Here is a 22,928-nt window from a genome sequence, read left to right as displayed (position 1 = left end):
GAAAGAAGGATGAGGCCAAGATGCACATCGCACAGTTGGCCGAAAAATGAAGGGAGGAAGCAGCGGTAGCTGAAGTGTGGGTAGCATGGGATGTAGCATAGAATGAATCTGAGTAGGAAAAGGCCGTAGTAGCAGTAGTAGCACAGGAAGTAGCCCCGAAAGTGGGCACAGGCCAAACAACACCTTCGCAGGGGAAGGAAGCGGAGGAAGTAGGAACAAAATGAGGCGTGGACCCACAAACCGCATCAACGTAGCTAAAACGCCAGTACACAGCCGAGTAGGCAGGGCTGCGGAAGAAGGCAAAGGCATTGAAATTGTCCATTGATCTAATCACCCTAATTGAGGGTGATCTGCACGACATCATCAAAGCAGTGTGTGATGTCACCAATGAGGCTCTTCAAGATTTCATGTAGGAGAACCAAATTGTGTTGGGGTCCCACAGAGCACAGTTGCAAGAATTACAGGTACACCCCCCTTAGGTTGGTACAGTTGGATCATTGACAGTAGATCAGATGTTGCGCACGTGGATAACAAACACCATAGTGCTGCCGAAAGGAGCACTAGTGCCATCAAATGAGGTCGATAGGCCTTTGGTTAGCACTTTGAAAGGTCTCGGCATCAATCTCACTGCACTCTCACACAAGACCTTATACATATTGCAGGATGGGATAATGGCAGAGCTATGAGCTAGTGAGAGCTGCGTGCTCCAAGTCCTCAGTTAGCAAAAAATAAACATGGAACAACTAAGCTTGCAACACTAAGAATTGGTGTTGCAAAATCAACAGTTGGTACAGGTGATAAATGGCGCTTGTTAAAGCGTCTCGGAGCTAGCCATCCCAGGCGACATACCAGCAGAGGCGGGGATCCACAGGTTAGTAGTAGGGCTCTGTTGGCATTATGATACAGGCGTTTTCCTTGATGGAAACTCACTTAGAGGTATGATACAGGTGGCAACACAATCAGATGACAGATCATAGTATAACAGGTCAAGAGAGAGGTATACGCATGTTACCCTTGATGAAAGTGCGTAAACACACGGATGAGCAGAACAGAAGAAGCGTATACGTACACATGCAGGTTCATAGAAGGAAAGGCATGTACATGTCAGAAAAATAAGTTTTGGTCCGTGGTATTTGGTCCATGGTATCTTGGTATTGGTCCATGGTATTTGGTCTGAAGTGTTGACCCTAGGTATTGGGTCCAAGGTATTGGTTCTACATGGTTTTGGACCATGGTATTGAGAGAAGCCTTAACCTATATAAGGAGAAGATCATTATTCCAAGGGGTGAAGCGCAAGTGATGAATATCTGATGAAGTGTGAGATCTAGTATGTTGGTTATGGGTTTGTGATGTTGTGCTTGATTTGAATCAAGGATGCACCTATGTGGTTGATGATGGATGATGGATCATAAGGCTTGGAATGTATTATCATTATGTGGTTTTATCATGGATAGACTAGATCTGAATTATTGATGCATGTTTTATTGTATGAATGTTATGATCTGGGTATGACTGATGTCTGGAACAACTGCAAAGTTCTCAGTTAATATTTGCAGATGTGTACGTGGGTTCACTTTGGTAAAAGCACGTATGTACAACGGTTTGGTTCATTGTAGTAGCGTATACATTATGAAGTATGATATTTGAAGTTACAGTTGGGTCTGGTTTTTATTGCAGAGTTCTGTGTTTTTCTCTATGTTCTGGTTACTGTGTTTTGACGATAAGGTTTCAGTGTTTCAGTATTGGGTGATTCAGAGATTGATGATGCAAGTGTAATTGATGATTGTATTACAGTGGTGATTGTTTTGTATTTATGGATCCAATATGAAAATTTATGAAACATGGTCCCTAGAAGAAAGGAGAGGGTTGTAGCCTTCTGTAGGTCGGCACCTACGTACTAGTAAATATATCGGCTAGTACAAGAGCCAGGGGGTTGGAGCTCCCTTCCAGTAGTAGCTGGAGAACAAGAGAAGGTTGTAGCCTTCTGCAGGTGGGTGCCTGCATACTGGTATGAGTTTGCGCCAATACAAGATTGTAAATAGGTCTTTCTTATATTAAAGAAAATAGCAGCAGGTGGTTTTTGTCCCGCATTGGGTTTCCACCTTATATCATGGTGTTCATGTGTGCTTCTTATGTGTTATGATCTATTTTGTTTTACTGCACTTGTTTACTGTTCATATGGTTAATGAAGTTCTGATGCACTGATTAAAGAACAACATATAAAGGATTAACTGAATCATAAGTTTACTGGATATACGCTAGTTGCATTAAACACAGTTGCGTGTACATGCGGGTTCCCTTAACTAAAGTAGCGTATATGTATCTGAGTATGGAAATGAAAAAGTGTTTGATTTGATAATACTGATTCACCCCCCCCCCCCTCTCAGTATTATTTCCAACAATTGGTATCAGAGTAGGTCCTTCGGTAGAAGCTTGATCGCTTGAAGGAGATCCGTAGAACAATGGGAAAGAAAGCGCGTCAGAAGAAGAAGACAACTCAAAGGAACAGGGACAACTTGCCATTGGGTGGAAGTAAGTATTCAGATTCTAAATCACCTTAGATTGACAATGAACAAGGAAATGGAGCATCAGATAAAATCATAGATCAACAAGATCTACTTAGCAAAAGGCAGAATGCCCGCAAAGACGAAGTTATCAGCTTTAAAGCTTAGCTGGAATGTGCCTCCAGAATTCGTCAAATCCTACAGGAGCTGAATGAAGAACAAGAAAAAGAGATTCTCAAAGTAAGGCAACAAGTGGAAGAAGGAAGAAAGTCTGAAGAAATTTTGAAGAAGCAATGTTTGGAAAAGGAAGAACAACATCAGGTTGAGGTAAATATCTTGAAAGGTAAATTAGAAGAAAAGGATAAACTATTACGTTTTCAAGACAGTACTAATATTTTGGATGATATTCTTAGTAGTCAAAGGTTGCCTGCTATCAAAACTGGTCTTGGTTTTAATGAATCTGTTGAAGGTGAATCTAACTCAAAAGGTGAGGCAAGGAACTCTAATGAGAAAACTGGAATGCTCAACAAGGAGATGAGAAGACAACCCCATCAACAACCAAGGAAAGAAATTCCTCAAAGAATATCTTTTGCTCCCAACTGTGGAAGTGATAGGCGAGTATTTCCTCAGATGAATAATGTTGAATGTTATGTATGTCATAATCTTGGACATGTTGTAGCCAGATGCAGAAGTGGAATGGTTCAAGACCATCACTTAGAAACATCATCACGTTCCAGATATTTTAAGGGATATTGTTTTTCTTGCAATATCTTTGGTCACAAAGCCATTGACTGCTATAGGAGGAATATGAGACATGTAAGATGTTATGCATGTAACAAGCTTGGACATATATAAAAGGAATGCGGGAGAAGATTTTGGACACCATACCAAAACGAGAAAATGTCATCACAGTTGAAGATATGGAAGAAAAAGGAAGTACAACCAGAAAGATGTGGCATAGCAGAATATACAGACATCATAGAGTTAGAGGAAGTGGAAAGTGTGGAACATCCATGTTCTAAATATCATACGTAGGTTTCATGAAGATAAGTCATGTATATACATGATTTAGATGTTGCACAGTCACGTATATGGAGCTCTGAAGAAAAATAGCAGAATAGACTCAGGAAATGGTTTTGTCGTGGTGGTTGGCATAGGCTCAGGGGGAGCAGATGCTTCGAATAATGCATTGCTGGCATTATGGTTAGAAGTCCTTGGTGATGATGCTTATTGACATATCTTGCTACTGATTGTTGACCAAGAGAATGGATTGCAGGTTAAGATGCTTATAGTGCAGATCATATAGTGTATGATAGTTGCTGATATCTGTCATGGTCTTGTCTAGGTCCTTGGTCTTTGTGACTCATATGATGTATCTTGTTACCCCACTATGCATGGGATGGATGATGTAATGGTTCTCGTGTTTGAGTCAAAAATGGTGTATCCCCACTTGGTTGGACATTGATGTATGTATGAGTCTTTACAAAGGTCATTGGAAATGTATGTATAGAGTTATGTTATGCTTTTGTAGGCCTTGCATGTGCTTAGGGGGAGCATGGACGGATTGGTACAAATTGGCATGTACAAAGGGGGAGCTCAATTAGAAACTTTAGCATGTACTCAGGGGGAGCATGGACAGCAGAATGCATATCAAAGAAGAGAATATTTTGGTCCACCATTTTCCCTTGATGTTAAAGGGGGAGAGTGACTTGGTGTGGTGGTTGCCATCAAGTCCAAAGGGGGAGATTGTTGGCATTATGATACAGGTGTTGTCCTTGATGGCAACTCACTCAGAGGTATGATACAGGTGGAAACTCAATTAGATGACAGATCATAGTACAACAGGTCAAGAGAGAGGTATACACATGTTAACCTTGATGAAAGTGCATATACACGCGGATGAGCAGAACAGAAGACGCGTATACGTACACACGCAGGTTCACAGAAGGAAAGGCGCGTACATGTCGGAAAACTAAGTTTTGGTCTGTGGTATTTGGTCCATGGTATTTGGTCCGAAGTGTTGACCCCAGGTATTGGGTCCAAGGTATTGGTTCTACATGGTTTTGGACCATGGTATTGAGAGAAGCCTAAACCTATATAAGGAGAAGATCATTAGGCCAAGGGGTGAAGTGCAAGTGATGAATATCTGATGAAGTGTGAGATCTAGTATGCTGGTTATGGGTTTGTGATGTTATGCTTGATCTGAATCAAGGATGCACCTATGCGGTTGATGATGGATGATGGATCATAAGGCTTGGAATGTATTATCATTATGTGGTTTGATCATGGATAGACTAGATCTGAATTATTGACGCATGTTTTATTGTATGAATGTTATGATCTAGGTATGACTGATGTCTGGAACAGCTGCAAAGTTCTGAGTTAATATTTGCAGATGTGTACGCAGGTTCTCTTTGGTAAAAGTGCATATGTACGCTGGTTTGGTTCATCATAGTAGAGTATACATTATGAAGTATGATATTTGAAGTTGCAGTTGGGTCTGGTTGTTATTGTAGAGCTTTGTGTTCTACTCTGTGTTCTGGTTACTTTGTTTTGACGACAGGGTTTTAGTGATTCAAAGATTGATGATCTGCAAGTGTAATTGATGAATGTATTACAGTGGTGATTGTTTTGTATTTATGGATCCAGTATGAAAATTTATGAAACGTGGTCCCTGGAAGAAAAGAGAGGGTTGTAGCCTTTTGTAGGTCGGCGCCTATGTCCTAGTAAATATATCGGCTACTACAAGAGCCAGGGGGTTGGAACTCCCTTCCAGTAGTAGCTGGAGAACGAGAGAAGGTTGTAGCCTTCTACAGGTGGGTGCTTGTGTACTGGTATGATTCTACACCAGTAAAATATTGTAAATAGGTCTTTCTTATATTAAAGAAAACAACAGCAGGTGGTTTTTTTCCCACATTGGGTTTCCACCTTATATCATGGTGTTCATGTGTGCTTATTATGTGTGATGATCTATTTTGTTTTACTGCACCTGTTTACTGTTCATATGGTTAATGAAGTTTTGATGCACTGATTAAAGAACAACATATAAAGGATTAACTGAATCATAAGTTTACTGGATATACACTAGTTCTATTAAACATAGTTTCGTGTACACGCGGGTTCCCTTAACTAAAGTAGCGTATATGTATCTGAGTATGGAAATGAAAAAGTGTTTGATTTGATAATATTGATTCACCCCCCCCTCAGTATTATTTCCAACAGGCTCCTCGAGGCGGGGAAAGAAGTGAGAAATGTTCACCTGAAACTCAACCTTCAAATCGCGGAGCTACGGTTAAAGGCATAGCCATCCACTCCCCCAGAAGTTAGAGAATAGCACACTAGCGCTATCACAGCAGGATTGGAGGAAATCATAGGTGCAGTGCGAGACTGCACCAGCATGTTGGACGAATCACTTGAGGTCCTCACAACTCTACAGCAGGACCCCAACATCTAATGTTTAGAGACAGAGGTGCCAGAACTCCAATAGCAGTATGACAGTGTCCAAGGAACTTTGCAGATGGTGGTCCTCACGTAGAGGCTAGCATGGATACAGCAGGCTAAAGCACTGAAGGAGCAGGTGGATGCGACACAACATAATGAAGCAGTCCCGAAGGCACGTGTTCATCCTTGGATTGACAAGGCCTTCAACATCACAGCAAAAATCGAAGGCAAGCTCGCACACATGTAGGGGATGCACATACTGATGCAGAGAAGCACTCCCAACACAAAGGTCTTAGAGTAGTGTATGGAATAGATACAACAAGCAGTAGCTCAGTGCATTGCTAACCTCTGCATAGTTCGAGAACAGTTGGAGGGACTCCACACAAAGATCACCACCCCGATAGAGTGACTCGAGGCCGAGTCACGATGTTTGTGTTGGGGGGCCTCTTGGGCATGGAATCCCCCCTGAAGGAATGCTTTGGGGCTCAAAGCACAAGTTTTGACCGAATCTTATTGTAAAGCTCCACGAATTGCGGGCTCAGGGCGCAAAAGTATGATAGATTCATAGGGTTATCCTCTAGTTTTGTAATGTAATGTCAGCTGGATAGACCTACCCATGGTCTGCAGACCATAGGATTATATAAATAGAGTGAGGCTTTAAGTGTATAAAATAACTAGAAAAAGGAGAAGTAAGTAAGAATAAGTCCAAGTGATTGAGTCGTAAGTTGAAGTGTGTCTTTGGGTCATAGCATAGGAGAATGCTCTACGACTGAGTGCGTAGAGGCTTAGTAGTCCACAGCTGAGTGTGCAGACCCTTGCAGCTGAGTGTGCAGGGCAGAGTCGAGTCTGTAACCAAGGGACGAATTAATAAAGAGAAGTTTTATCATAATTATGTGTATTTGTTCTTGGGTTAATTCATGTTTGATATAATTTGCAAATATATTGTTTATTTACTGCATGCACCTGTATGAATGGTTTATGTTATTAAGTATAACTTAAAACATGTAAGTAGGCTAAAATAATCAACTAACATTGGAATACGAGTAAGGTCTTGGGTAATAATGTAGAGCATGACGTTCAACCCCTCGCCAGAGCTACGAGAAGGGAGTATAACAAGTTGCCAAGTACAGGAAAGTTCATGAAGAAACCTACACGTAGGGTTAAACTGTGGACCAGTCGAACTCATCAGACACAGGGTTGGAATTTGGATTTCTCTTTACCCATGATATAATTTTTTTTTGACATTTTGGTTCTTATACTCCCTATCAAGAAACTTTATGTTTAAAATTTTGCCCTTGAAGAGTAATGTTCTTACAATAAATTAACCCTTCACCAATAAATGTTTGATTATAAAACTACTTTTCAATAACATAATTATGTTAAATTTTCACATATTTATCATAAGGAAAAGAACAAAATGACCATAACACACAAATTACTTATTAAATCTTGAATCTTAGTTTGAAATTGCATGGAACCTTCACAATAATGTCTTTGGAACTTGAAATCAATTGTCCTTGCCCCAAACATGCCATGGCGTTTCTATATATGAGATATAACTAAGGATATCTTATAGGACATATAAGATGACCAACCTAGTAAAACTATTGAATGTTATCAATAACTCAAAAGTAGATTAATCAATATGGTTTCTGTTATTATTTAGCATCGTTTTGGATAATGATATATACACTAATGTTAACAACAATGAATGTATAGTATTTGAACCTTTTAAAAATTAGTAGACAAAAATTATAATAAATGGACACTTTAGATCTCTTAACATCATGTTATAGGACTATGTTATGATTTCTTCCACTATTACATTCTTAAAGAACAAACACTTATAAAATTAAATGTGGTAAAAGCATGCTCTCATCAAATCCTTCCTTCTATTTATCATCAAATTGTAGTAAAATCAATATATATAAACAAAAAACCATTGTGTATTAAAGTAACATTAAATAAAATCATAAAAAACTCACTTTAACTAACTAGTTAGTTTACTTTTTAGACAAAATAATTTATTTGAATATTCAAAATAATTTTCATCTTGGTGTATTATTTAGAGACTATACTCTTTAATATAACTTACAGACATATCAACTAAAAATTAAATATATTTAAATTATAATCCTTTGACAACTACAATTGTGGAGAATTCAACAAAAAAATATTGAACATTTGAAACATGTTTATTTTTCTTATTGAAAGTATATAATAAATCCTAGGTAGAGTACTTGATGGTTATCCATTGCATATATTTCAAGTGTCATTTAAAAACAACAATTTATATTATACCATCAGAAAGTTTTGATTCCCAATAAGACTAAGTTCCATGCAAATTAGGAGATAATTTTTTACATTATCTAATATAAGATTTGATACAAAACATAAATATATGACACCCTAAAAGGGCACAAGAACATACCACCAACGTCTAGTTTTCATATCCATCTAATAAGAGAAATTCATTTTAAAACAAATTATTAGTTGTTTCAAAGTGATGTTACAACTTACAAGTTTCCAAATTGCATTGCTCCAATGATAATGTAAGCAAAGAAATGAATCAAGTTGCATGGAAGCTATTCGTTAAATCCAAATATAGATGGAGACTGGATATATGTGCAAAAGAATCTCCTCATATTTAAATGCATCTTGAGAAACATAAAGGGAAAGATGCTATGCCATAGTAGAAAATTGCTCCAATCTAAATGTCTAACATCTTTTACTGCATTTTTAAAAACGTTGCTAAGATTTGGGACACCTAGGTATATGAAATGAAAATAGACAAAAAAAATAATAAACATCTCATGCTCCAATATGTAGTGTAGTGGGGCCTTCAATATTATAGACCTTTATTCTTTTCAGATTAATTTGACATACAAATGCAATACTTTGACCTTAATTATACGAGATAGAAATATATCATGTTGGAGTTCAATTTTGTTTTTTCATAAACATGTTTATGCTTTCGATTCATTATATTTTTAATTCTTATCTATGTTTAATAGGTTTAAGGGATTTTTAAGATTTGATCTTTCTGGCCACTTGGTAGATCCACATTTAAGATGGATCTAAGTTGGTTTAATTATTAATTATAATTATAATTATAATTATTAACTTTGTTTTTTGATTTTTGATTTTTAATTTAATTTATTTATTTTTCTAACTTTATTTTGATTGAGTCAAATGTTATAAAAGAAATTACAACATCTCTACCATATTGGAGAGCGGTTTGCTCACAAATATTTTAGAAAAGAAGGAAATCCTCATTGTCTTAAAATATACATTGTAACAAAAAATAGTATTTACATCAAAAAAAATTTATTAAATGAAAAAATCATTACTCAAGTACAATATTAAAAAAGTATCTCATTTCATTGATGTATGTTTTTTATTGATTATTTAATTTAGGGAAGTATATCTAAATATGTTAGGATGATTATGATTACTAATTAATTATTTCTTATCCATGAAATGATTTTTTTTTATGGTTTTTTGGGTTAATTTTAATCAAAATATGGCAGGGATTTTTAATTTTTAGAGTGTTAAATCTACTAATGCATTCAAAATTTATTTTAAATAACAAAAAATCATAATCTTGCATGATATTGTATGACATGGTGGAAAACACTATTTTGTATATAAATTAAAATGTTTTTTTTATCCACAGTTTAAAAAAAAACAAAAATCTCTTATATTAAATTCAATTAAAATTATAATTTTTTAATATAAATATTAAAATTTTCAAATTAAAGCAAATAAACCTTATAATATTAATTAAAAAACACTAATTCTCATCATTATTTGTATAAATATTTTAGTTTAAATGTATTAAAAATTGACTTATGTTCCAAATTTTCCCTTATAACACAAGCATGAAAAAATCGCTTCGGATGCATCTCCATACAATCAATTATTCATTACTACTTGCAAATACCAATGTTCAAATAAATCGCATTCATCTTAAACCCAAGATACACCATTTAAAAAAAACCAATTAATTTTTTCTTTCAATGAATTGCTCAGGTGAATTGTTTACATGGGCCAGTGTAAAGTTGTATTTATCTGGTGAATATATATATATATATATATATATATATATATATATATATATATATATATATATATATATATATATATATATATATATATATATATATATATATATATAATTTTAATGTTTGAGTCTTCCGGTTTAGGCATGACATTTTTTTAAGCCACTAAAACTTATTGTAATTAATCACAGGGATGTTAACTCCGACCATAACCTTCTTTATCTAGTCAGAGTTACTCTTACCTTTTTCCCTTGAGTTTTTGTCGTTGGCCTTCCAATGGATGTAACAGGTTCTATTCCCACGACTTGAAAAAGTCTGACCACTCTAGTAAAGGCCGACACATGCCTGAGATGTAATGACTTTGGCATTACTCTCCTTCCTCCTCTGAACCTCAATGCATTTTACAATGACCTCCTGAAAATTATCCTCGGGTATCCTGAAGCAGTGCTCCTCGGAAGCCCCCATTCATTATAACAGAGGAAAGATTTCTTCAAACCCGTCACTGGTGCTATTGTTGGTAGTGCATTGCCTCTTGGAATTCACTTCCCATAAAGTTGAAGATGAATCCAGAGGGTGGTTACTTCTGGCTGTCTCCACAAAACACACCAATATAATCCCTTTAAATTTGCAAGTGATCCACTAAATTAACCGACTGCGGCAAATCATTTATTTGGTTCAACTCGGACTTTACACCCTCAAAAATGGCAGAGAATCTACAACCAAACATCCACCAAAAGTTTGTTCTGCGATTTGGCTAACAAAATAATGTGCAGAATCAAAGATAAAAGCAAGGCCAGATTTACTTTAAGTTTTCATGAACGCCTTTCCCAGGATTTCAAATTTCATTGTTGTGAACTTAATTTGAAGCATGGGGTGGATGTAAAATTATCCACACATAAGAATTATCACTTACAACAGTACTATGACAAAAACATACCAACGTTCCTAGAGGTAGGATGGGTTGATGGAGGTCGGACAAGTGGCCATACCGTGGAGAACAAGCGCCTGGCAACATAGTTTACTGCCTTCGCTTCTGCTCTCTTCAACGGATATTAATGACGTTTTCAGCAAAATATTAATCGTCAAAAATACGTTTTGAACGGTTCCAAACACGTCTTAAGAAACAGTCTTCAAAATTTTCTAACCATCAAATACGTTCACAAGGCCCTGTGACGGGCAAAATGCCTATCAAATTCCATCCCTGGTCAGACATCTGTAGGGTTCGGAAACCTAGTTCTAGCATCCTCCCATACTACTTCGGGTGAGACCTCAGTCGTCACTCCACAAACAGTTGCTGAAAGGGCTAGTAGTACCGGGATTTGTTTGGCTAAAATAACTCTGAACTTGGGTTAGTCCCCAATAATCCAACAGTCCTTAATACAATTAGCCCAAAATTTGACCTCTCGATGGACTATAATCTCCAACGATCAAGTGAGAGTCCTTGAACCCTCTATCTCCATGAGCTAATGGATAATGTAGGACAATATGCTAATATCGAGGACATGTTTGACATGTCATCTAGGTTAGTTGGGGCTCTTTTCACAATTAGGTGACGGGGAGCACTATTTGCAATCATTATAAACCATGGGTATATAGATTTTGTATGGGTGTTAATGTGAGGATAATTTTTCCCCACAAGGATGGCTTTGTTTGGCACCTTTGACATCATCTAAGGAGAAGCACCATTACCATCCTAGGGCCTACAAGTGGTCTTGGTGGGTTAGTAATAATACAGACTATGCACATGGTACAAAACCACCTCCGAGTGCCTCTAAGGTGAATAGTTGGCCTACTACTGCTCATCGCCAATATCAAGGTTTCTTGTTGGTGGCTAGTCTCCTACTTACGAATGTCTACTACCTAATATTGTGACATTTTGATAGGTCGATGTACCAACAACTAACACATTGCATTAGTCTTGATTGACCTTGAGGTGTCATTAATACAGTTAGCTCGAAATTTGACCTCTTGATGGACTATAATCTCCAACCATAAAGTGAGAGTGCTTGAACCCTCTATCTCCATGAGCTAATGGATAATGTAGGATGATATTCTAACATCGAGGACATGTTTGAAATAGCATCTAGATTAGTTGTGTATTTTTGCACAATTAGGTAATGGGGAGCACTATTTGCCATCATTATAAACCATAGGTATATAGATTTTGTATGGGTGTTAATGTGAGGATAATTTTACCCCACAAGGATGGCTTTGTTTGTGGCCTTGGACATCATCTGAGGAGAAACACCATTATCATCCTAGGGCCTATGAGTGGTTTTGGTGGGTTATTAATAATACAAACTATGCACATGGTACAAAACCACCTTCAAGTGCCTCTAAGGTGAATAGTTGGCCTAGCGGTGCTCATCACCAATATCAGGGTTTCTTGGTTGTGGCTACTATCCTACTTAGTAATTTCTACTACCTAATATTGTGACATTTTGATAGGTCGACGTACCAACAACTAATACATTGCATTAGTGTTGATTGTCCTTGAGGTGTCCTTAATACAGTTAGCCCAAAATTTGACCTCTCGATCGACTATAATCTCCAACCATAAAGTGAGAGTCCTTGAATCCTCTATCTCCATAAGCTAATGGATAATGTAGGATGATATGCTAATATCGAGGACATGTTTGACATGGCATCTAGGTTAGTTGGGGCTTTTTGCACAATTAGGTGATGGGGAGCACTATTTGCCATCATTATAAACCATAGGTATATAGATTTTGTATGGGTGTTAATGTGAGGATAATTTTTCCCCACAAGGATGGCTTTGTTTGGGGCCTTTGACATCATCTAAGGAGAAACACCATTATCATCCTAGGGCCTACAAGTGGTTTTGTTGGGTTAGTAATAATACAGACTATGCACATGGTACAAAACCACCTCCCAGTGCCTCTATGGTGAATAGTTGGCCTAGTGCTGCTCATCGCCAATATCAAGGTTTCTTGTTGGTGGCTAATGTCCTACTTACTAATGTCTACTACCTAATATTATGAAATTTTGATAGGTCGATGTACCAACAACTAATACATTGCATTAGTGTTGGTTGATCTTGAGGTGTCCTTAATATAGTTAGCCCGAAATTTGACCTCTTGATGGAATATAGTCCCTAGCCATCAAGTGATAGTCCTTCAACCCTCTATCTCTATGAGATCTTTGGGTTGTGTTATATTTTTTCCACGTAGTTAATAGGGGGTTTGAAGGGCACCCATAACCCCACTTTATGGGATCCGGGGCAGCGCCCCTCAAAATTTTGGTTTTGGAACATATGTTAGGTTGGGCGGACCCACCTATGGTTTTGTGCATGATTTTCACACATGTTTTTTGGACGCGATGGTTTTTCGGTCCATGGTATTGGTTGCTTTGGCATGTGTAAATATGTATTGTAACATTGAAAGGAACATAATGAAAAATCAAGCTGGTAGTCCCGGTTTTGGGATCGAGGGGAAAATCTCTGTGTATATGTGTTTTATGTGTTATGCTCTCATATTGTTTACTTTATGTGTTTTAGAATTCATATATAGGTAATTCTGTATAGGGTTAAAACCTACATTCGGTATCAGAGCTGTTTTGGCTTCAAGGGGACACCTTTGTTGCTAAGGGGTTATGCTCAGGCCTGTGGTAGACCCTGTTCAGTGGGAGATCTGCGAGATCGATTCTCATGGTGAAAGAAGATGTCGAGCAGTGGAAGGATAGAGATCGAGAAATTTAATGGTCAGAGTTTTGAGTTGTGGAAACTCAAGATGGAGGATCTGTTGGTGGATAAAGACCATTGGATCGTAGTAGATCTGGGTACTAAACCAACGGAAGTGTCCGATGAAGAATGGAAGAAGTTGGATTGGAAGGCAAAGAGCACAATATGATAGTGTGTCTCAGAATCAACATTGCTGAATGTATCAAGGGAAGCTACGATGAAGGCTTTGTGGGAGAAGTTAGGGACTTTGTACCAATCTAAGTCTCTGGTGAATAAACTGTTCCTGCAGAAAAATTTGTATAGCCTGAGGATGAAGATGGAGACTCGGTGACAAAGCATCTGAATGCATTTAATACTGTGGTAAGTCAGTTAGCATCTGTTGATATTAAAATTTCAAATGAAGATAAGTGCATCAGTTTGTTAAGTTCTCTACTAGATTCCTGGGATAGTCTGGTTATTGCAATAGGTAGCAATGCAACTGCCTTGCATTTTGATGAAATAGTCTCATCCTTGCTAATGTAAGAGATGAGATGGAAAAATATGGAGAGCCAAAATGGTGATGCCTTATCTGTATGGGGGCGGACTCAGAACAGAAACAAAAATAAGTCATCGAGTGGGAGATCTAAATCTAAAGGGAGATCTAAATCTCTAGGAAAACCTGTAAAGGTGGTGTGCTAGAAATGTGGAAAGGAAGGGCACTACAAAAGGGACTGTAAATCTAAAGCTCTTGACAAAGGAAATGGATTTGATGAGGCTCCCTTTGCAGAAGCGAAAACCACCTCAGATGAAGGTGGGGATGTGTACTTGGCTTCTTTAAGTACACATGTAGATCATGAGGCATGGTCGATTGACTCAGGTGCATCCTTTCACTTCACTCTGCATAGAGAGTGGTTCTGCGAGTATGAGAAATATGATCATGGTGATGTCTTCTTGGGGGATGACAAGAAGTATAGAATCATTGGTCACAAAAAAGTAAAGTTGAAGTTGCAAGGTGGAAGGGTTAGAATGCTTCCAGGTGTTCTACATATTCTAGCATTAGCAAGAAATTTGATTTATGTTAGCAAGCTGGATGATGCAGGTGTAAAAATAGTGTTCGAGAAGGATACCTACAAGATGGTTCATGGAGCACTAATATTGATGTGGGGAGTTCGGATTGGAACTCTGTACAAGTTCCAAGGTAGCACTATTATTGATGGGTGCAATAGTTCTGTGGTTCCTAAAAGTGGAGCAAAAAATCTAGTGGTCTTTGGAGAGAAGACCATGTTGTGGCATCAAAGGCTTGGACATATTGGAAAAAGGGCCTTCGGATACTTCATGGTAAAGGTATGGTAGAAGGTATGAGTAATAGCTCTCTGGATTTTGATTTGTGTGAAAATTGTGTATATGGGAAGCAGAATCGGGTGAGTTTCCTCTCTGGTAGTAAGAGGGTGAAACATATATTAGAACTTATGCACAGTGATGTGTTTGGACCTGTGAAGATTCCATCACTGGGTAAGTCTGTGTACTATGTATCATTTATAGATGACTTCTCACGGAATGCATAGATATATTTCCTTAAGAATAAATCTGAAGTCTTTGACAGGTTTAAAGAATTTAAGGCTCTGGTGGAAAACCAGACAGAGAAGAAGATAAAGGTGCTGAGGACAGATAATGGTGGAGAGTTTTGCAGTAAGGAATTTGAAGAATTTTGTAAGAAGTGTGGTATAGCATGACAGAAGACTACCCCATATACACCTCAGCAAAATGGAGTTGTGGAAAGAATGAATAAGACATTGATGGAAAGGGCAAGAAGCATGCTCAATGGTGCCGGGTTAGGACACGAATTCTGGGTAGAGGCAGTGGATACTGCACGTTACCTGGTCAACAGGTCACCTTCATTAGCATTGGAGGACAATAATCGACAAGAGGTATGGACTGGTAAGAAACCCTCTCTTTCACATCTAAGGATATTTGGATGTGATCCATATGTACATGTTCCAAAGGAGAAACGAACCAAGTTGGATAGTAAATCTGAAAAGTGCATCTTTATTGGGTATAAGGATGGTTTAAAGGGTTATAAGCTTTGGAACCCAGTCACATGGAAGGTTTTGTACAGCCGAGATGTGGTGTTCAGAGAGGTGAAAGATGTTATTAAACATGAAGTCCAATGAAAGGAACCTGAGAAGATAGGGTTTGAGCTAAAGGAGGAAGAATCAGACTCTATGCAGAGGAGGAATCAAAAGATGAAGAGCCACAAACTCCTGCTGTGAGAAGATCAATTCGAGAAAGAAGGCAGCCTGAAAGGTATAGTCCATCTACTTTCTGTTCAAATTTTTCTTTATCTATTACCGACAATGATCTCAGAACTGTGAAGGAGGCAGTAGATTCAGAGGATGGGAAACTCTGGAAAGAGGCCATGGTTGATGAAATGCATCTTTGCACAAAAATGAGGCTTGGGATTTGGTGGAGTTACCGGCTAGAAGGAAACCCATTGGAAGAAAATGGTTGTTGAAAAAGAAGACAAATGCAGAAGGAAAAGTGGAGAAATAGAAAGCTTGGTTGGTAGCAAAAGGTTATTCCCAGGTGCCGGGAATTGATTTTGGTGATATTTTTTCTCCTGTTGCCAAGGTAACTTCTATTAGATTACTTTTATCTGTTGTTGTTGCTTTTGATTTTGAGGTAGAACAGATGGATGTGAAGACAACTTTTCTTCACAGGGATCTGGAAGAGGAAATCTACATGAAGCAACCTAAAGGCTTTGCAGCGAAGGGTAAGAAAGAACTGGTATGCAAGTTAAAGAAGTCTCTGTATGGGTTAAAACAATCACCAAGGACGTGGTATCATAAATTTGATACATTTATACGGGGACTTGGCTTCACCAGAAGCAAAGCAGATCACTTTGTGTATTTTAAATTAATTGGTGACTGTGTTATTTATCTGGTCTTGTATGTGGATGATATGTTGCTAGTTGGAAATGATAAAGAAACTACCAAGGATTTGAAGACCCAATTTTCCTCCAAATTCAACATGAAAGATCTTGGTGCTGCAAGCTATATTTTGGGCATGGAAATTAAAAGAGATCAGGTAAAGAGGAAGCTCAGGTTAAACCATAGGAAGTAAGTTGAGACAATACTTCAGAGGTTTAACATGCAGGATAGTAAACCAGTGAAGGTTCCTATTCCTGTAGGTGTGAGTTTATCTGCTGAACAATGTCCCAAGACACAAGAAGAGGAAGAGGACACATCTCATGTTCCATATGCAAGTGCAGTCGGTAGCCTGATGTATGTAATGGTTTGTACTAGACCAAACATTGCACATGTAGTGGGAGTATTGAGCAGGTTTATGTCAAAACCAGGAAAGGAGAATTGGAAAGCAGTGAAGCGAGTTTTCAGGTATTTGCATGGCAGTAGTGATCATGGTCTGTGCTACCAAGGAAGACTAGGATTGGACAGAGTGTTGTATATTCATGGCTTTGTTTATGTAGACTAGGCTGGAGATCTAGATCAGAGAATATCTACAAGTGCTCATGTGTTTAACCTATTTGGAGGTGTAGTCAGTTGGATGAGTAAGAAACAATATTTAGTGGCACTATCAACTATAGAGATAGAATACATGGCAGCTAGTCATGCGAGAAAGGAAGCATTTTGGTTGTAGAGATTGTGTTAACTATGGGGTTAGTACAGGAAGCTATAAGGATAGACTGTGCCAACCAAAGTGCAATTTTCATAGCAAAGAACCCTACATATCATTCAAAGACAAAGCGCATTGATGTTTAGTATCACTTTGTGAGGGATATGATAGAATAAAAAAAGGTGTTGTTGATAAAGGTGGACACTTTGAAGAATACTATAGATGCATTGACAAAATCTGTGAGCTCTGAGAAGTTCTCTTCGTGTAGAGAGACAATGGGCATTTCAGGGCTGGGAAGATGACTAAGCTTTCTTGAGGCCCCCTGTGGAAAGAAAACAACAAGTGGGAGAATGTTGGGTTGTGTTATATTCTTTCCACGTAGTTAACAGGGGGTTTGAAGGGCACACATAACCCCACTTTATGGGGTCTGGGGCAGCGCCTCAGAAAATTTTGGTTTTCGACCCCATGTTAGGTTGGGCAGACCCACCTATGGTTTTGTGCATGATTTTCGAACATGTTTTTTGGACGCGATGATTTTTCGTTCCATGGTATTGGTTGCTTTCGCATGTATGAATATGTATTGTAACATTGAAAGGAACATAATGAAAAATCAAGCTGGTAGTCTCAGTTTTGGGATCCAGGGGAAATCTCTATGTATATGTGTTTTATGTGTTATGCTCTCGCATTGTTTACTTTATGTGTTTTAGAATTCGTATGCAGGTAATTTCTGTACAGGGTTAAAACCTACAGAACTAATGGATAATGTAGGATGATATGCTAATATAGAGGACATGTTTGACATGGCATATAGGTTAGTTGGGGATATTTGCACAATTAGATGATGGGGAGCACTATTTTCCATCATTATAAACCATAGGTATATAAATGTTGTATGGGTGTTAATGTGAGGATAATTTTGCCCCACAAGGATGGCTTTGTTTAGGGTCTTGGACATCATCTAAGGAGAAACACCATTATCATCCTAGGGCCTATGAGTGGTTTTGGTGGGTTAGTAATAATACAGACTATGCACATGGTACAAAACCACCTCCCAATGCCCCGAAGGTGAATAGTTGGCCTGGTGGTGCTCATCGCCAATATCAAGGTTTCTTGTTGGTGGCTAGTGTCCTACTTACTAATGTCTACTACCCAATATTGTGACATTTTTATAGGTCAGTGTACCAATAACTAATACATTTCATTAGTGTTGGCTGACCTTAAGGTATCCTTAATACAGTTAGCTCGAAATTTGACCTCTCGATGGACTATAGTCCCCAACCGTCAAGTGAGAGTCCTTGAACCCTTTATCTCCATGAGCCAATGGATAATGTAGGATGATATGCTAATATCGAGGACATGTTTGACATGGCATCTAGGTTTGTTGGGGATTTTTGCACAATTAGGTGATGGGGAGTACTATTTGCCATCATTATAAACCATAGGTATATAGATGTTGTATGGGTGTTAATGTGAGGATAATTTTTCCCCACAAGGATGGCTTTGTTTGGGGCCTTGGACATCATCTAAGGATAAACACCATTATCATCCTAGGGCCTACGAGTGGTTTTGGTGGGTTAGTCATAAGACAGACTATGCACATCATACAAAACCACCTCCCAGTGCCTCTAAGGTGAAGAGTTGGCCTAGTGGTGCTCATCGCCAATATCAAGGTTTCTTGTTGGTGGCTAATGTTCTACTTACTAATGTCTATTACCCAATATTGTGATATTTTGATACGTCAATGTACCAATAACTAATACATTTCATTAGTGTTGGTTGACCTTAAGGTGTCCTTAATACAGTTAGCTCAAAATTTGACCTCTTGATGGACTATAGTCCCTAACCATCAACTGAGAGTCATTTTGTTGTTTTTATTCATTGGATAGGTGCAATTTCCAATTTTCCAACTTCTCCTTATCATCATTTCCATCCAATTCCACATTTAGCATATTCACCTTCACATTAGATTGTTTCTTGTAGAGAAATAAGGACACTTGTAGCAGTTTTCAACCGGACTTCTAAGCTTGGCCAAATTCACATGAAACACATGATTTTCCTTAATAACACATATTTCATTAAAAGTGGAATTTTTTTATTACAAGAATATCACTAGAATTGAGTTATTTGGTTACTTTGAAATTCTAAATCCACTATTTAATTCCTAATCTCATGAAATATGTGTTTAATGCTCTATACATACTCACTGTCTTGATACTCAACACCTAACATACAAATGAGCTTGTATATTGAAGCTCTAATTTCTCAATACCCGATATCTTGAAAGGCCAATGGTCGAGCTATCAAGCCATCGGGCTGTCGGGAAGAGGCTAAAGAGTGTCATTGATACTAATTAGATGATATGTTAACATACAAAATCCCAACATCCACGTCATCTCTATATGGTTACCACCTAGAAATCACCTTAGTGTCACATCATAATGAAACATTAGCATGTCAAATCAACTACCACACAATTGACATGCGGTATCTGTGAATCCACATCCACTCACCACATCATTACTCTATCAATATCAATGTTTCTTATTGGTGACTAGCATCCTACTTACTAATGTCTACTACCCAATATTGTGACATTTTGATAGGTCAATGTACCAACATCTAATACATTGCATTAGTGTTGGTTGACCTTGAGGTGTCCTTAATATAGTTACCCAACATTTGACCTCTTGATGGACTATAGTCCCCAACCATCAAGTGAGAGTCCCTGAACCCTCTATCTCCATGAGCTAATGAATAATGTAGAATAATATGTTAATATCAAGGACATGTTTGACATGGCATCTAGGCTAGTTGGGGCTTTATGCACAATTAGGTGATGGGGAGCACTATTTTCCATCATTATAAACCATAGGTATATAGATGTTGTATGGGTGTTAACGTGAGGATTTTCCAAACAAGGATGGCTTTTGTTGGTGTCTTCTACATCATATAAGATGAAACACCATTATCATCCTAGGTACTATGAGTGGTTTTTAAGGTTTACTAATAATATAAACTATGCACATGGTACAAAACCACCTCCCAGTGCCTCTAAGGTGAAAAGTTTATAAGATGCAAATGTGAGTTTATATAATTTATAGGATGCAAATGTGATTTTATATTATATGGTTTGTATTAATAAAATAAAACCACCAATTAATATAACTACTAGCAACTAAACCTTTAAAAAACTATTAGGATGGAGACTTTTCAAAAACATTTGTGGGAAAAAATAAAATTTCAAGTTGCGCTGAAAATATTTGGTGTTCAATGATTTGCAAAACTTTTGAGCAAATAGATAATCCATGATTCGTGTGCTTGGATAATCTGTGATCTATGTTCTTTAAGGAGCATTAGTGGGTGCACACATTAACTCCAATATGGTTGGGGGAGTATCCTGTACCATTAACAAGTGAGGCACTTCTGTCAACAACCCTTCTGTACCGCCAAGACAGGTTTACAAGCTCTGCATTTACTACCATTTTTTTCTGTGAGGCCGATCTTCCATAGTTTTTGCCTAAAATAGGTATGTTTTTTGGCTTTCTATTTTTTTTATTAAAAAATATCTCTTTGGATAAATTATTATCATATCCTGTTTCCTGTTTAGATTATTAGGGCTACCTTTAGAGTTTATCTTTTTTATTGTACAGACTTTAAACACATACCCAACCCATTTCCTTGTAAGCTTTACTAAGCATAGGACGATAATACGGGGAACTTTCTTGGATCAGATTCCAACTTAATTATTTCCTCTGCTTTTGGGCATATGTAAAGTTAAGTGCATTTTAATGGAATTTTATTTTTTGTTTATTTGTGTTAAGATATTTGCAAATTTCCTTGCTGACACTCTGACATCAATGTAAGAGAAGTCCTTATAATCAAATGGGTATTTATCCCAGGAGTTTATTCTTGTGCATTCTCACACTTTCAAGGCTTGCATATGTGCCAGAAATCATAGACAAGTACCCAGACTTGGAAGAAAACTCAAAGTTTCTATTTAGCTACCTAACCCAATTCCAATTCAAGAGGTACAGAACTCAATCAATAATAGCACTCAAAGGGTTATTGTTAATTTTAGGTATGTTCTATGCTTAGAGAAAATTTACTTCAATTTTCCATATTAACTCAATATCAATTTCATATTAGCAATCACATTTAACATGATAGTAAAATGCAGATAGAACATAAACATAAATCGCAGAAAATAAGCCAAGACAAGAGGACACTAGATGTGGCGCCAGCCAGGGACAAACCCCAATGTGGGGAAACCCTTGATCAAATCTTCTTATGATCTTCAATAGTTCAGTAGAGAGATAGTACAAATATACAAAAATGATATTTATGACAGTAGAAGAAAACCCTTGACCAGAGAAGTCAATGCTAGTCAAACTAGATAGAACCTTCTTTTGAACTTCATCCATATGGCACCAATAGGATGGTCATCAAAATGAGTCGAACATGGTCAACCCTTGACCCAATACGGCTCCGAAAAACACTAATAACTGCTTGTTGTACTACATATAATTGTTTTATGAGATATGGCATCAACATTCAATCCTCTTCCTTCACACAGTTACCAATGCATGACTTCAAGGTGAAACTCCACCATTGTCACACTTCAAGTCAATACCTTTGCTGATGGCTATGGCCTGTGTCCTAGCCCAGTAGTAATTCTAGCCTTTTTATCTTCAGTCAACAAATAATATCAATGCAATAGTATAAGTCCTACAAGGACTTGACTCAATCTGAGTGTGCTAATTTGAACTTTGGTCTAGGACAGATTTCATTAGTATAATATGACTATAGGTTACTAACCTTATAAATAATCCTTAGGAATAGTTTCAATCACAATGTTGTCATCATCATGTTTCCATTGAAATACTATGCTGATCCTTCAAGTCTCAATATGTTGTTAGGGCTTCCTCCCATCAGCAGATTGGGCTCTCTCATTGTTGTAGCTTAGGACCTCATCATAACTGTGAAGCCTTCCTTTATAATGGTTTATAGTTCCTCTACCCAACATAGGAGAGCCCTCCTTAACTTCTAGTTAGAACCTCTTTTGACAGTGTATTTTTCCTCCTCATAAGACAAGTGTAGAGACTTCTCCCTTCAATGTGTCTGGGCTTCAGGACTGCGGCTAAGACGTGCTAGGTCTCCCTACTTGAACAACACCTAAAACACATCCTTTAGGACTCTTTGTTGTGTCTCTTTCTTATTGTGGATTAGGGGTTCATTTAGGCTCCCTTTGACTGTGTCTTAGCTATGAATAGAAGACTACAGCTAGGGCTCTTTTGGAGCTTCCTTTGATAGCGTATGCAAGCCTCCTTGTTGTGATGAAGAGCCTTCTTTTGGGACAACAAAGGAGCCTCTCTTCATTGTGATTTAATTCCTTTAGGAAAACATATAAGGCTTGCGTCTAGGGAACATTTTAGAGTAGCTAGGGCTCCTCCAAGGCTGTATCTATGACTCTTCCTTTAATATTACGTTTAGGGCAGCATTAACCCTCCCCTGATAGCAGATTAGTGCACAACTGAACAAGAACTTCAACTCCTAGTTTGGACTATGGTTAGGGCATCACATCTCTATTAGGACAATGTAAAGAATACTTCTTGA

This window comes from Pinus tabuliformis, chromosome 5_2 (assembly GCF_031772625.1).
Source record: "Pinus tabuliformis cultivar Carrire ecotype Pingquan chromosome 5_2, CPIR1, whole genome shotgun sequence".
In the NCBI taxonomy this organism is placed as follows: Eukaryota; Viridiplantae; Streptophyta; class Pinopsida; order Pinales; family Pinaceae; genus Pinus; species Pinus tabuliformis.
Note: the sequence above shows the minus strand (reverse complement) of the source record.